Source organism: Rhinolophus sinicus, linkage group LG01, assembly GCF_036562045.2.
Source record: "Rhinolophus sinicus isolate RSC01 linkage group LG01, ASM3656204v1, whole genome shotgun sequence".
Taxonomy (NCBI): domain Eukaryota; kingdom Metazoa; phylum Chordata; class Mammalia; order Chiroptera; family Rhinolophidae; genus Rhinolophus; species Rhinolophus sinicus.
The window spans coordinates 178,445,185-178,459,130 of record NC_133751.1 but is presented as its reverse complement, the minus strand read 5'-3'; positions in this window follow the sequence as shown (position 1 = coordinate 178,459,130).

The window sequence follows — 13,946 nt, the reverse complement described above, 5'->3', positions numbered from 1 at the left end:
GGAAACTAATTTTCATAGGTCTTCATCAGCCTATGGTCACACTTTCTCTTCTAGGTGCCCTACCAATGCAAAAAGCCAGAGAGGCAGATCCTATTAGTTCATCTGAACATGTTTTCTGCAATTTCCTTATCATTTTGATTGAGAACTCCCTTGATTTCTGTCATTGGCCCCCCGTCAAAACTGATTTTTGAATCCTGTTATGCCCTTGGAGATTTGGTAAACGATCAGGGTTGCCATCTGAGAACCCGAAAGCCAGCAATTGACAGCAGGATAATGAACCTAGTGGAAAGCTGAAATGAAGGAATAAAAAATATATATTTCATTGTTGATATCTGCTTAATTTGTTGCCATTATATTTAGAGGAACTATGACTTCAGTATTCCATACTCTAAAATAAAGTATTATGAGAATCTCTGCCTTGGAGTCAGAACAGTCAGATCTGTCTATAGCATATATCTACCCCTATCTTTCTGCAAATTGTTAAACAGATTGGTGATTTGATAGTCAGTTCAATAGGAATCCAGTAGGAAATAGAGTACTTTCCCAGTGTGTAAATCCATGTAAAGATTATGCTATCCGGTGGAAACATTACATTTGAAATTTGAATCACCACTTGAAATTTTAATTCTGAGTTGTGGTACCTTGCCAGGACCACTATGACAACAACCTCAAAACCAGGCAAAAACACATTCTTTCAACTAGAGAGCTATTTTGGTATTGGTTTGTAACATGCCTTACTCTTAGTTAAGACTCTCTAAAATAATATTTTATTATAAAATTCTATAATCCTTGAATAAAACATTGTTCTCTCTACCAGATAACACAGAGATATCTAGAAAAGTGAGTCAACATTACACAAAAGCATGTCCGGGATGGAGGTAGGATAGTTAGTTCCTGGGTCTCCTACTTCTGTTCTTTTGTTATAAACGGCATATTACTTCCCTGGCTTTATGGTTTAACGAACAAAAGGTTCAGCAGAATCTTTGGACATCAAATGGCCTTCATGAAACAATGTCTTGATGAGTTAACTAAAAACGAATCAGAAACACATGGACCCAACTTCCCTTGAAATATAAGAGGGCATACAAATCAAGGCAAAGAGCACTTAACAAACACTCGGTTTGGGTTTCCTGAACCTGAAATGTTAAAATAATTAGCAAGGACTTATTGAGGCTGAAAAGTGATCAGTTCCAGTATTCCTAACTCAAAACTGAAATGAGAAAAGGCGGAAAGGTCCTAGAGAAGGGAGTGGCCGTGGGGCGGGTGGAGACCTTTGAAAAGTAGCTTTTCCCCAAAACCACTTGTTTCCCAAAGCTCCCAAATCTTGTTTTTATTTATTTATTTTTCTTCTCTGTTGGTTTGATTTCCAGGTTTCAGCTGGCGACTCTAAATTGGTTCAGCACCAGTCTTTCTAGTCCCTTCTCGATAGCAGAAAATGATGACTTTTGGTAAGACAACGTTCTGTTCATTCTTGAATTGGAGATAAATTCATATATTAACCATTCAGGAAGTTTGGTTAAATAATCAAGTTGCATTTATTTCCTAGTGGGCTGGACTTCTCAGCACTCTCCAAACCCAGAAAATAAATTCTGTCAGAAGCACTGTGAAAAAGTTGAAGCTTTTCACATAGAAAATATTACTATGTGCTAGAGTACAGATTTTTAAGTAGATTGAAAGATTTGAGAAAAAAAAAATTACTCGTAAACAGAGACATCAATTTCCTTGCTTGAGCCTCCCCTGTACCTGGAATTCCCAGAATTCCTTCTCTGGTCCAGATTTTCTCCTTTCTTCTTCACAGAGGCCTTTGGGACTCAGCCTGCTTCCTCTGTTCTTCCACGGTTGCTCCCCTCCATCCTTTGTGATTTTCTCCCCACATTCAAGTCTGGCTGTAGAGTGTGACGCACTCTCCCACCACTACTCCAGAATGCACATTATTTTAAAAGATTATTTTAGAGATTTTAATAGTAATCATCATTGGAGACTGACCAGAACAACAAAAATCACAACCAAGGAGAGGTCTCAGAGGTGACAGAGTGATCCCTAGTCTCTTGGTTCCTGACTTCTTCCATCAACTGAAAGCTTGAATGCAGTGGTCCTGCCTTGTCTCATCTCAGGAGGTAGATCCCAGCAACCAGACCCTGTTTCCAAGATGGCTCTTGGCCAAATCTGAAGATACTACCCAGGTTGCAACATTAACATCTCCTTTATATTAAGAGGGGAGTTTCCATCTCTGAAGCCCTTCTCCTTGGAGGACATTTGTTCATTGTTGCTATGCACATCCCAGAATTCGCCTCTTTGGGCATATTCTCATGTGCCTCCTCCCATTTATGAAACCATTTTTTTTTTTTTCAGCTATTTCTGACCCATCAGTCAGGAGCAAACTTAAAAATAATATGTCTTTAATCATTTAAATATGAGACATTTCATTTACTCATTAATACATATATGTTTATGTCCGTCAGGCCCCAAGTGTCTGGCACTATAAACACAGTGGTCAAGTATCTGATGTAATTTGACTCTAACAAATTGTACAAGTATTCAGCAAAGCTCAAGAGTTCTGGCCAAGGGAGCAACTTCATTAATTCATTCAACAAACACTGTTACATTGCTTCTTCCGGGATCTCTACTGATAGTAGTTTACTACATGGCAAAAAATGAGAACAACATTCTGGGGATGGGAAACATTATTTATAGGCACAATGCAGTTTGACACTCTAAAATGTAAGACCTTCTTTCAAATGTTTGATTCCATTATTTCCTTTTCTCCCAATATAATAATAGCTCCCTTCTACTGAGCATCTATTGTGAAGCAGGCACATGATGTAGCTATCTTCTTTAATTCTTGAGCGATCCTATGAAATAAGTAAAGCGAGCCATAGTTCATGATTGAGCAAATTTAGATTAGGAGAAATTAAGTAATTGGCTCAATATTGAGCCACTGATAAAGTGGAAGTGTCTATATTTGGATCCAGATCCAACTCTAACGCACATTGTAGTCACCACATTCCTCTCTATTTTCTCAATTGTTCTGTATATGATGCCTAGAACTTTCAAAGAAAGGTGCTATATGTATCAGTTCAGATGATAGAGTCATATGGCCAGAAAAGCCAGTCTCATGAGTTCATCATTATACTGTTATAGGTCCATGAAATGTTAGAGTGGTAGGGACATTTGTGATCACCAAATTCAACCTCACTTTTACATAGACAAGAACCCCCTAGAAATAGAATGTTGTCTTCAGAGTGACACTTATAAAACCAACTGTAATCACAGTCCTCCTACTTCTCAAGACAGTAAGCTTTCCAATCCATTTACCAGCTGGTGTAACCAAGCAAACTGCAATCAAAAGAGAAACAATTCACTGGGAAAAAGTAACACAGAAATCCACCTCACTCGAGCTCTGCACTGCAAAGCTGTGATGTCTAAGTTCATAATTGAAGTAACCTTTTCTCAAACCAAGAGTTCTGAGGACACTTGTGAGTGTTTTGCATTGGGTTCAATCTTGGAATACACTGTTGTGTTTTTTACAGCTGAAGGTCAGATAGAAGAAGGTAGGGTTACAATCTATATACCAATGACATGAGTCCTGGCTTTTTCATTTCAAGTATGTAGTTGGGTTTGGAATCACAGTTCAGTAAATTCATAATAGTTTTTTTGATTGCTTTGACTCAGAGCTCCTTATGCATCTTAAATAATATTCCTGATTTCTTTTTCTGTTTGCTACAAGTCTTAGGAATTCAGCCTGTGTTCCTATTTCAGTGTAAAAAGAAAAAATGATAGTGCAAGCACAATTATTTTTATTGAATTCTTAGTAGATACAAACACTGTGCTCGACCTGTATTATTTCACTAATCATTATGAAGTAGGTAAAAGTTATTTTTTCTATTTTATATAAGAGGAAACTGAGACAAAGAGAGGTTAAGAAACATTCCCAAGATTAAACAACTGGTAAGTGATTGAGCTATTGTGCACTACATGATTTTGGTTTTGCCCTCCTCAAAAGGTCTCCCAGTTCTCTCTTTCTTTGTTACTCCTGGAAGACTCATATATGATATGCCCCACCTATCACATTTTAAAAGATAGGGTTTGGCTGGGAATTACTGCTACAAAATTAAGTAACATAAACACTGGTAAGTTACAAGGTTATAGATTCTTATAAGGTGTTTTGTTTTGTGTGTGTGTGTGTGTGTGTGTGTGTGTGTGTGTGTGTGTGTGAGTGTGTGATTTGTGGTCCGTAGTTTATGACTGCCTCCTGACATGACAAATGGAAGCTCCAATGGTCTTCCATTCTTTTTTATATTTCCCTGGGGATAGCTGTGTTTCACTCATCTGTGCCTTTTTCCTTGCCTGAAGACACTGATAATAAAGATCAAACCAAAGAAGGACCTTGATCCTACCCCATGGGTTGATGTCTTCACTGAGACCCTCCAGACTGCATGTTATGCCCATCATCAGATTTCTGTGTAGCCCAGAATGATCCATCCCCTTTAGGGGAAGAAGAAGAAGAAAGAGGAGCAGGAGAGGAGGGAGAAATATCCTTATCAGTTAAAGCTCAATCAGCTTGTTTTGCTATAGCATCTTCTGGAAAGAGTTGAGAGTACCTGGACTTAATTTTTTTTTAAAATAGGTCTGTCACTTACCCTTGTGGGGCTAATAAAGGATAGGTACAATTAGGATCACATGGTGATTTGGGCCATTGAAATTTTCAGGGGCAACTCCAGATGTTGAACTTTTGATTTCCTGCCAATTGTTGTGCAGGTGTTGGTCTTTTGGAAGCAGGCAGGCACATTTCGTGCAGAAGTGAGTTCTTCTGTTTTTTTATGATCTAGTATTATGTCAACATTCTTATATGTTTTAGATAAAATCCTAATTAAAATAAAAAAACACAAAGAAGCCATCCTAATGGGAAGACACATGCCTTGGTTCTGCCACAAATTAATTCCGTGTTTTTGGGAGATTCTTCAACTTCACTGGGACTCAGTTTCCTAGTTTTTAAAGTGAGAGAAAAAAATTGTCATTTCTAAGGTATCTTTTAATTCTAACATGCTTTGATTTATAGAAACCATGTGAATGAAAGAAGGCTTTCAAAACTTGAAATTATAGTACTGTAGGGGAACGTATGCTTTTCTGCTATTTTGAATTTTATCAGACTCTGTTTGATTCTGAATATTAAAACAGAATTGAATATTTTTCAATTAGCTTTTTATGTAGTATCAAACACATATTTAATTCAGGAAGGGGAAAAAAAAAAAAAAGCCAAAAACCTGTATTGGTGGGAAAAAAGAAGTGCTCTTCAGTTTTCTTAGACATTAAATGGCTCATTCAAAGCAACATTTTGATAAATTGTGTAAATGAGAGAAGAACATATGGATTAAATTTTCCTTGAAATACATACATACTTAAAATATAAGAAGAAAAAGTGCTTGGCAAAGCCTATTTGGGATTCTGCCAAATGGGAAACATTTTTTAAATAGTTGAAAATGCAGTTTTATCTCAAAATCCTGCCATATCCATCCATCCTTATTGATTATGTATTTTAAAATTTGTTAGTTGCTGTCCTTGTATTTATTTTTGCAGTTTGTTCCATGCCCTGGGGGCTTGTTCAATTTTGCTACCATTATTTTTTTTAATAGACAACATAATCCATCAGTCACTGAAGAGCACATCACAGTATCTTTCAATCCCTATGAGATTCCTGTCTTGGACTTCTGTGGAGGTTTCAGTTTGATCTTTCCTAGAGTAACAACTGGCGTTAATTCAGATTGCTGTAATGAAAAATTCTAAGGAGCACTTTGTGGTAGAGAAATAAAGGGAATCTGGTCTTTGAAGACGTGGAATATGGTAAACAACTTCCCAGTAAATCATGTTATTGCTGTGGAAGAGCTTTGAGACAAGACAAGCCCTGAGTTTCATGATTATATATAATTCACAACCAGATAATCAAAGACTTAGAGATAACATTCTTCTGAGTGAATAGAAGAATTTGGTTTCTCAATGGATCCCATTGTACAAGTTGAAGAAGAGAAAAATTATTTTCTCAAAATTCTTAAAAATCACAGACTTCTGATCAAATTAGCAGCACTTTCTAGTTCTAAGAGTTGAATTGATCCAAGTAAAATGACTCAGAGCAATTTGTGTAAGTCCTTTAACAGCTATTTGGAAGACAGACATGGAAACCACATCTCTACAGGTCAGATTCCAATCACTGGGACGTATCCTGGAACCTGACATTTTGCCTGAGATTTTTCTCCCCTCTCGCTGCTTCTCCCTCTTTTTTGTAATCTAATCCTTTCAGCAAGAATGCTATTTTGTCATGAAAATACAAGGAAACAAGAACATTTTCTTGGTGTCAAAAATCTCAAAGCCTAGGAGATGATTCTATCAGATACAACATTCTGCTAAGGCTATGTCCAAGGCACTGATAAGATTTATTTTCACATGATGGTAACACTATCTTGTCTTTTGAGGATAATCTTTAGAACACAAGAGTATGTTTTTTATTGTTGACTTATCCTTTCTCTTCTATAGTATCAAAATGTTATTTTTAATAATTAATTTTCAGGGAATTGTTTATGATTTAAAGAGAAATCTTCCTCATTAGGCTCATCTGTTTTGCCCACACAAAACTGCAAACAGAATCTGTACAATTTTGTGAGATCTAAAATTTAAAATGTTGTAAAGAATTTTGTATAAAAACTCAGTAGCAGACACAAAAGTGAAGACCTAGCTGACGCCTTTGGACCTTCCCATGTACTTGGTTTTATGTTTAAAGGGGTATTAACATAATAGAGTATATTTAAAATATAAAGGAAATAATTTTGAAGTGCTTTATTTCATTTACTTAAAGGATATAATAAATAATGTTATAAGATTAATTTTGCTCTCTGGTAACACAAACGTTTTAAATATATACATTATTCTATTCTTTAGTCTCTTTGTTTGAAATGTATTAGCATATTCAGAAGTCTGAAAGAGAAGGGGCAAAGATAATTACTTTACTAATGGTATTATGAGAAATTATTTCAATTTATGAATACAGGAAGCTAGGTACTTAAATACCTTCTCCAGTATAAGGTGTGAATTTGTCATACTTAAGTCAGACTGAAGTATGTCATGGTGGTTTAGAAACTTAGATTATCGTCACAGTTTCTTAGTTACTAAACGAACTTACTTTTTAAAAAATCAAATTTATGAAGGTGTCACATACAGTAAAATGCACCTATTTTAAACATACATTTAGATGAATTTTGATAAATATACACATCTGTGGAGTCACCATCAATCACCACAGTCAAGATAGAGAATATTCCTATCACCCAAAATTTCCCTTGTTCCCTTTGATGTCCATTCCTTGGCTTAAAGCCCCTGGCAATCCCTGATTTACTTTATATCACAATCGTTTTGCATGTCCTAGAATTTGATATAAATTCAATTACATAGTATGCACTCTTTTGTATCTGACTTCTTTCATACAACATAGTTTTGAGATTCATCCATGTTGCACATATCAGTAGTTTGTTCCTTTTTATTGCTGAGTAGTATTCTGCTTTATGACTATATCACAGTTTCTTTGTCCATATACATTTAGATTGTTTCCACTTTTTGGCTATTATGAATAAAGCTGCTATAAACTTTTATGTACAGGTCTTTGTGTGGGCATATGTTTCATTTCTCATGAATAACTACCTAGGAGTGAAATTGATGGGTTCTGTCATAAATGTATGTTCTATTAGGTTGGTGCAAAAGTAATTGTGGTTTAAAAGGTAAAAAATAATTGCAAAAACTATAATTACTTTTTCACCAACCTAATACTTTTTAAGAAACTGCCAAAATTTTTTTCCAAATTGGTTTCATACTCCCACTAAAAGTGTATGTGAGTTCTAGTTGCTCCGTATCCTCACTAACATTTAGTATTATTATTCTTTTGAATATTAGTCAAACCAGTGGGTGTGTAATGGTGTCTCACTGTGATTTAAATTTGCATATCCCTGATGACTAGTGATGTTAAGCATCTTTTTATGTGCTTATTGGCCATTTGTATATATTCTTTTGTGAAGTGTGTTCAATCTTGTACACTTTCAAAGTGAGTTGTTTGCCTTCTTTGTGAGTTGTAGGAGTATTTTACATATTCTGGATAAAAGTCCTTGAGAAATATGCATTGGTGATTTTTTTTTTTTTAATTTTTGGCAATATTATATCAGGAAATATTACATTCCAGTAATACTGTATCAGTTTATCTTATTTAAAATATTTCCCCTCAAAAACAACAACAACAACAACAAACCCCTCAATTTAAAAATAGGCAAAGAAGAAATATAAATGGCCAATTAGCATGTGAAAAGATGCTCAACATCCCTAATTGTTAGGGAAATGCAAATCAAAACCAAAGTGAGATACCACTTCACACCCATTAGTATGGCTATTATAATAAACAAACAAAACAAAAACTGACAAGTGTTGGCTAGGATGTGGAAAAATTGGAACCATAGTGCATTGCTTATAGGAATATAAAATGTTTCATCTTCTGTGGAAAAGAGTATGTTGATTCCTCAAAAAAATAAGGATTTCCCATATGATTACCATATGGATTACCATATTGTCCAGCAATTACACTGTTAGGTATATACACAAAAGAACTGAAAGCAGGAACTTAAACAGATATTTTTACACCAATGTGTATAGTAGCATTATTCACAATAGCCAAAAGATGGAAGCAACCCAAATGTCTATGGACAGATGAATGGATAAACAAAATACAATATATACATAAAATGGAATACTATTCAGCCTTTAAAAGGAGTGAAATTCTAATACATACAAAAATATGAATGAACCTGGAAGACATTATGCTAGGAGAAATAAACCAGACACAAAAGGACAAATATAGTGTGATTCTATTTCTTTGAGGTGCCTATAGGCATCAAATTTATAGGGACAGAAAGCAAAATAGTTGTTATCAGGGGGCTAGTTGTTATCAGCTTAAAATAGGATATTATAAATACAAGATATTTTATCTAAATCTCATAGTAACCACAAAGGAAATATCTATAGTAAATACACAAAGTGTTATGATAAAGGAGTCAAAGCATGCCACCGCAAAAGTCATTAAATCACAAAGGAAGACAACAAGAGAAGAAGTAGGGAACAAAGGATCTCCAAAACAGTCAAAAAACAATTAACAAAATAGCCATAATAAGTCCTTACCTATCAATCACTACTTTAGACGTACATGGATTAAATTCTCCAATCAAATACATAGATTGGCTGAATGGGTGAAAAAATCAAGATCCAACAATATGCTGCTTACAAGAGACTCACTTTAATTTTAAGGACACACATAGACTGAGAATAAAGGGATGAAAAAAGATACTTTAAACAAATGGTAGACAAAAGAAAGGGTAAATATATATATATATATATATATATATATATATATATATATATAAAACAAAATAGTCTTTAAGCTAAAAATGGTCAAAGAGACAAAGAAGGTTATTATATAATAATAAAGAGGTCAATCCATCAAGAAGATATAACAATTGTAAGTATTTATGCATCCAACATCAGAGCACCTAAATATATAAATTAAATACATTTTGGAGACTTTAAAATCCCAGTCTCAACAATGGATAGATCATCCAGAATGAGAATCAATAAGGAAACAGTGGATTTGAACAACACTGTAGACCAAATGAATCTAACAGACAAATACAGAACATTCCATCCTACAGCAGCTGAATACACATTTTCCTCAAGTGCACGTGGAATATTTTCTAGTATGGGTCATATGTTAAGCCATAAAACAAGTCTTCACAAATTCAGGAAGATAGAAATCATATCAAGTACCCTTTCCAACCATAATGGTATGAAACTAGAAACAGTAACAGTAGGAAAGCTGGAAAATTCACAAAAACATGGAAATTAAACAACACTGACCTGAACAACCAATGGATAAAAAAAAAAAAAAAAAAATCAAAAGAGAACTGAAAAAATATCTTGAGACAAATGAAAATGGAAACACAACATTCCAAAACTTATAGGATGCAACAGAAGTTCTAAGGGAAGTTTATAATGATAAATACATACATTGAAAAAAAAAAGGAAGATCTCAAAACACCTAACCTTACACCTCAAGGAACTAGAAAAAGAAGAACAAACTAAGTCCAAAGTTAGCAGAAGGAAATAATAAAGATTAAAACAAAAATAAATAGACAACAGGAAATCAATAGAAAAGATTAATAAACCTAAGAGTTGCCAATAAATATAAGTTATATGAAATAGGCAAATTCCTTAAAAGATACAAACTACCAGAGCTCAATCAAGAAGAAAGACATAACCTGAATAGTCCTATATCTATTAAAGAAATCAAATGTGTAGTTTAAAATCTTCCTAAATGGAAGAAAACCAACTTCAGGTCCAGATGGCTTTACTGGTGAATTCTACCAAACATTTAAAAAATAACTAATTCTAATTCTACACAACTCATCTGTGAGGCCAGAACTACCATCTACCATAATACTCAAACCAGTCATATTTGGATACCGGATCTATAACAAAAGTAGCACTACAGAAAAATAGGGAAAGGATTGTCTTTTTAATAAATGATCATAGATCACTTGTTTATTCATGTGGAAGGAAATGAAATTTGACATCTATCCCTCAATAATCACAAAATTGAACATTTTGATTTTTTATTTAAATATGAAAGTAAAACAATAAATCTTCTAGAAGGCAATGTAGGAGAATAAAGGATATCTTCATGAATTTGGGATAAAGATTTCTGAAATAGGACACAAAAAAGTATTAACCATGAAGGAAAAAGATTCCTAGATTGAACTACATTAAAATTAAGAATTCCTTTTGTCAAAAGATATCATGAAAAGGTGAGACGAGCCACAGAGTGGGGGAAATATTTATATATATATATATATATTTATATACACATATGTACACTCATCTGTATATATATATATGAACAACAAAGGACTTGAATGCAGAATATAAAAATTATGAATCAATTGGAAAAAGAGTTATGAACCTAAGAAAAAAGGGCATGAACTTCCACAGGCATTACACAAAAGAAGATACCCAAGTGGACAATATGTAAAGGTAGTTAACCACATTAGTTATCAGGGGAATGCAAACTCAAATTGCAATGAGAAATCACTGTGAACCTACCAGAATACTAATTTGCCTCGCTGTGATGTGTTGAAGCATTATTGAAGATGTGTAACAACTAAAAGTTTCATCCACTGGTGGAAGCAACATAAACTGATACAATCGCTTTGGGAAATTGTTTGGCAGTGTCTGCTAAAGCTGAGAAATCTCATATCAATATAGCAATTTCATTCCTAAATATATACTTTCAAGAAATGCATATATATACACCAAAAGGCACAGGAAGAATGTTCATATTGCATTATTCATAATAGTGAAAACCTGAAAACCCAAATGTCCATAAATATTAGAATAAGTAAATGCATTGTGAAATATTTATACAATGCATTACTAATATCAAAGAGAATGAAGAAACTACTGATGCATACAACAGAAATCTCACAAACACAGTATTAAGTAAAACAAGCAAGACACAAAAATAACTCAAACTTGATGATTCTTTTCCATCGAGTAGACAACACTTCTCTATGGCCTGAGGGGACAAGGGAGGATAAGGGGCAACCAAAACCTGGTTGAGAGCTAAAGCTGTGGAAAAGCAGCCATGCTTCCTCTAAGAGCTATAGCCATAGAGGAAGAGAACTCCTGTTAGAATTGTGGCATCATACAGAGGGAGTGGGAAAAATAAATAGCATATCATCTCTCTCTTCCTGCCTCCAATGTCCAGGTTGTACCTCTTATTGGCTGAATCTACCAAGGAGCCAGAGGGCAAGGCGGCCTAGAAAATATGGTGTCTGGACAGCCTCCTGGAGACCTGAATAAGATAGAGAAAAGTGGAGAATAAATCTGGGAGCAACCATATTAACCAGCACAATTTTTAACTGTTCACATATTTTCCATCCTTGAGAAGAGTTCTCATTAACCTTGACCATACACGAGAATCACCTGGAGAGCTTTAAAAAATACTGTCATCTAGGTCCCAATCCCAGAGATTCTGATTTAATTGATCTGGGGAAGACCCTGGGCCTCAGGATGTTTCAAGTCTTCCCAGATATTTCTAATGAGCAGCCAACTTTCTAAAGAGCTTTAGAGTAAGATTTGTCTACCTCACCACTATTGACATTAGGGGCTAGAGAATTCTTTGCTGCGGGGGCTGTCCTGTGCATTGTGGGATGTTTAGCAGCACCCCTGGTTCAAGCTGCAATACTCAGTTATAACAACGTCTGCAGACATTGCTAATGGAGGGGGGGGAACAACAGTACTTCCCCACCCCCATCTGAAAAGCACTGCTTTAGAGCAGAGGTACCGACCGAATGTGGTTCTGGGACTGGAAGCATCAGCATTGCAGGGGGAGGTGGGAGGAAGAACATGTTATACATGCAAATTGTCAGCACCCATCCTAGATTTGCTGAAGGAAAATCTCCGGGATTGCGACCCATCACTGTATTTTAACAAATGCTCCAGATGATTCTGATGCATGCTCAAGTTGGAAACACTATTGTAGAGCCTGAATTGAGTTCCAATTCTTCAGAAAGAACTCTCTCGCCTGTGTCCGCTTATACCGATAAGCTTATGCTTTTTCTTCTGACTTCTAGGGTACTGTTTTCTGTGTTTCTCATGTTAGCACTTAATCATGTGTTTGTTACTTAACCAGTAAACTTGTCACTGGGTTATTTTTGGCAAGTCTTATTTCCTTGCAGGATTGTATGCTCTTCAGGAACAAGGACTGCCCAGATGAACATCCAGCAGACTTGATGGCCTCCTCCTGCTTGGGGAGGGAGTGGAGGTCAGCTGGGAAATTGACCCCAGGGAACCTAAGTGCACTCATTTTCCCTGTAAGCATTTAGCAATGCATGAGGGCAATGCTTCTCAAACTGTCACGTGCAAATAAATTTCTTGGGGATCTTGTTAAAAAGTAGGTTCTGACTCAGTAGATTTAGGATAAGACCAGAAATTCTGCATTTCTAACAAGTTCCTAGACCAGGCAGATACTGCTGACCCTCATACCAGACCTTTATTAGCAAGGGGTTAAGGTGCTTATCAGTTACGTGTACCTATCGTGTTTCCCCGAAAATAAGACCTAACCGGAAAATAAACCCTAGCATGAGTTTTCAGGATGATATCCCCTGAACATAAGCCCTAATGTGTCTTTTGGAGCAAAAATTAATACAAGACCCGGTCTTATTTTCGGGGAAACTTGATAATAGTCACACAGCCCTAGAGCCAGAGACTCCAGAACAGTTGGAGGGGGCTAGAGGTTAAACCTTCATGAAAATGGCAAAAGAAGCTTCTTAAAGAACCCAAAAGGATCTGTACTCTATCAGTTAGTTTCATTGCCAGTGAGTGGATATCTTAAGGTGGTTAACTTCTTGTACTTTTTACTGACATTAAGGAAACTGTGTTCTTTGTCTCGGTATTCTGGCATCTTTATGTCAAGCACTGTGCCTTTGTGATAATAATCAAGATCTATGCCCTCCATTTCTTTGCTCTCTCTGAACAACAACCCAATCTTAAACATTTGATTAATGCTTAATTAAATAGGTGAAGAATGAATGAGTGAATGAATAGTCTTCAGTGACGTTTTGGTTTCTGTGCCTCCAGATAAACCCAATTCACATATTCCCTTACCAAGTTGTGGGCACTTGGATAAAAATACTATTCCACTTACTCCACCTCCACCCTTTCATACCCAGTCAAAGAAGACAGATGTGCAACCCTGCACCCCCCAGGTAAAGTATGGGACCGCTAAACAAGCGAGTTAACTCTGGGACTTACCCTTAATTTGCAAGACCCTCATGATATCCCCAGGGGTAGGAAGACAGAACCAGGAC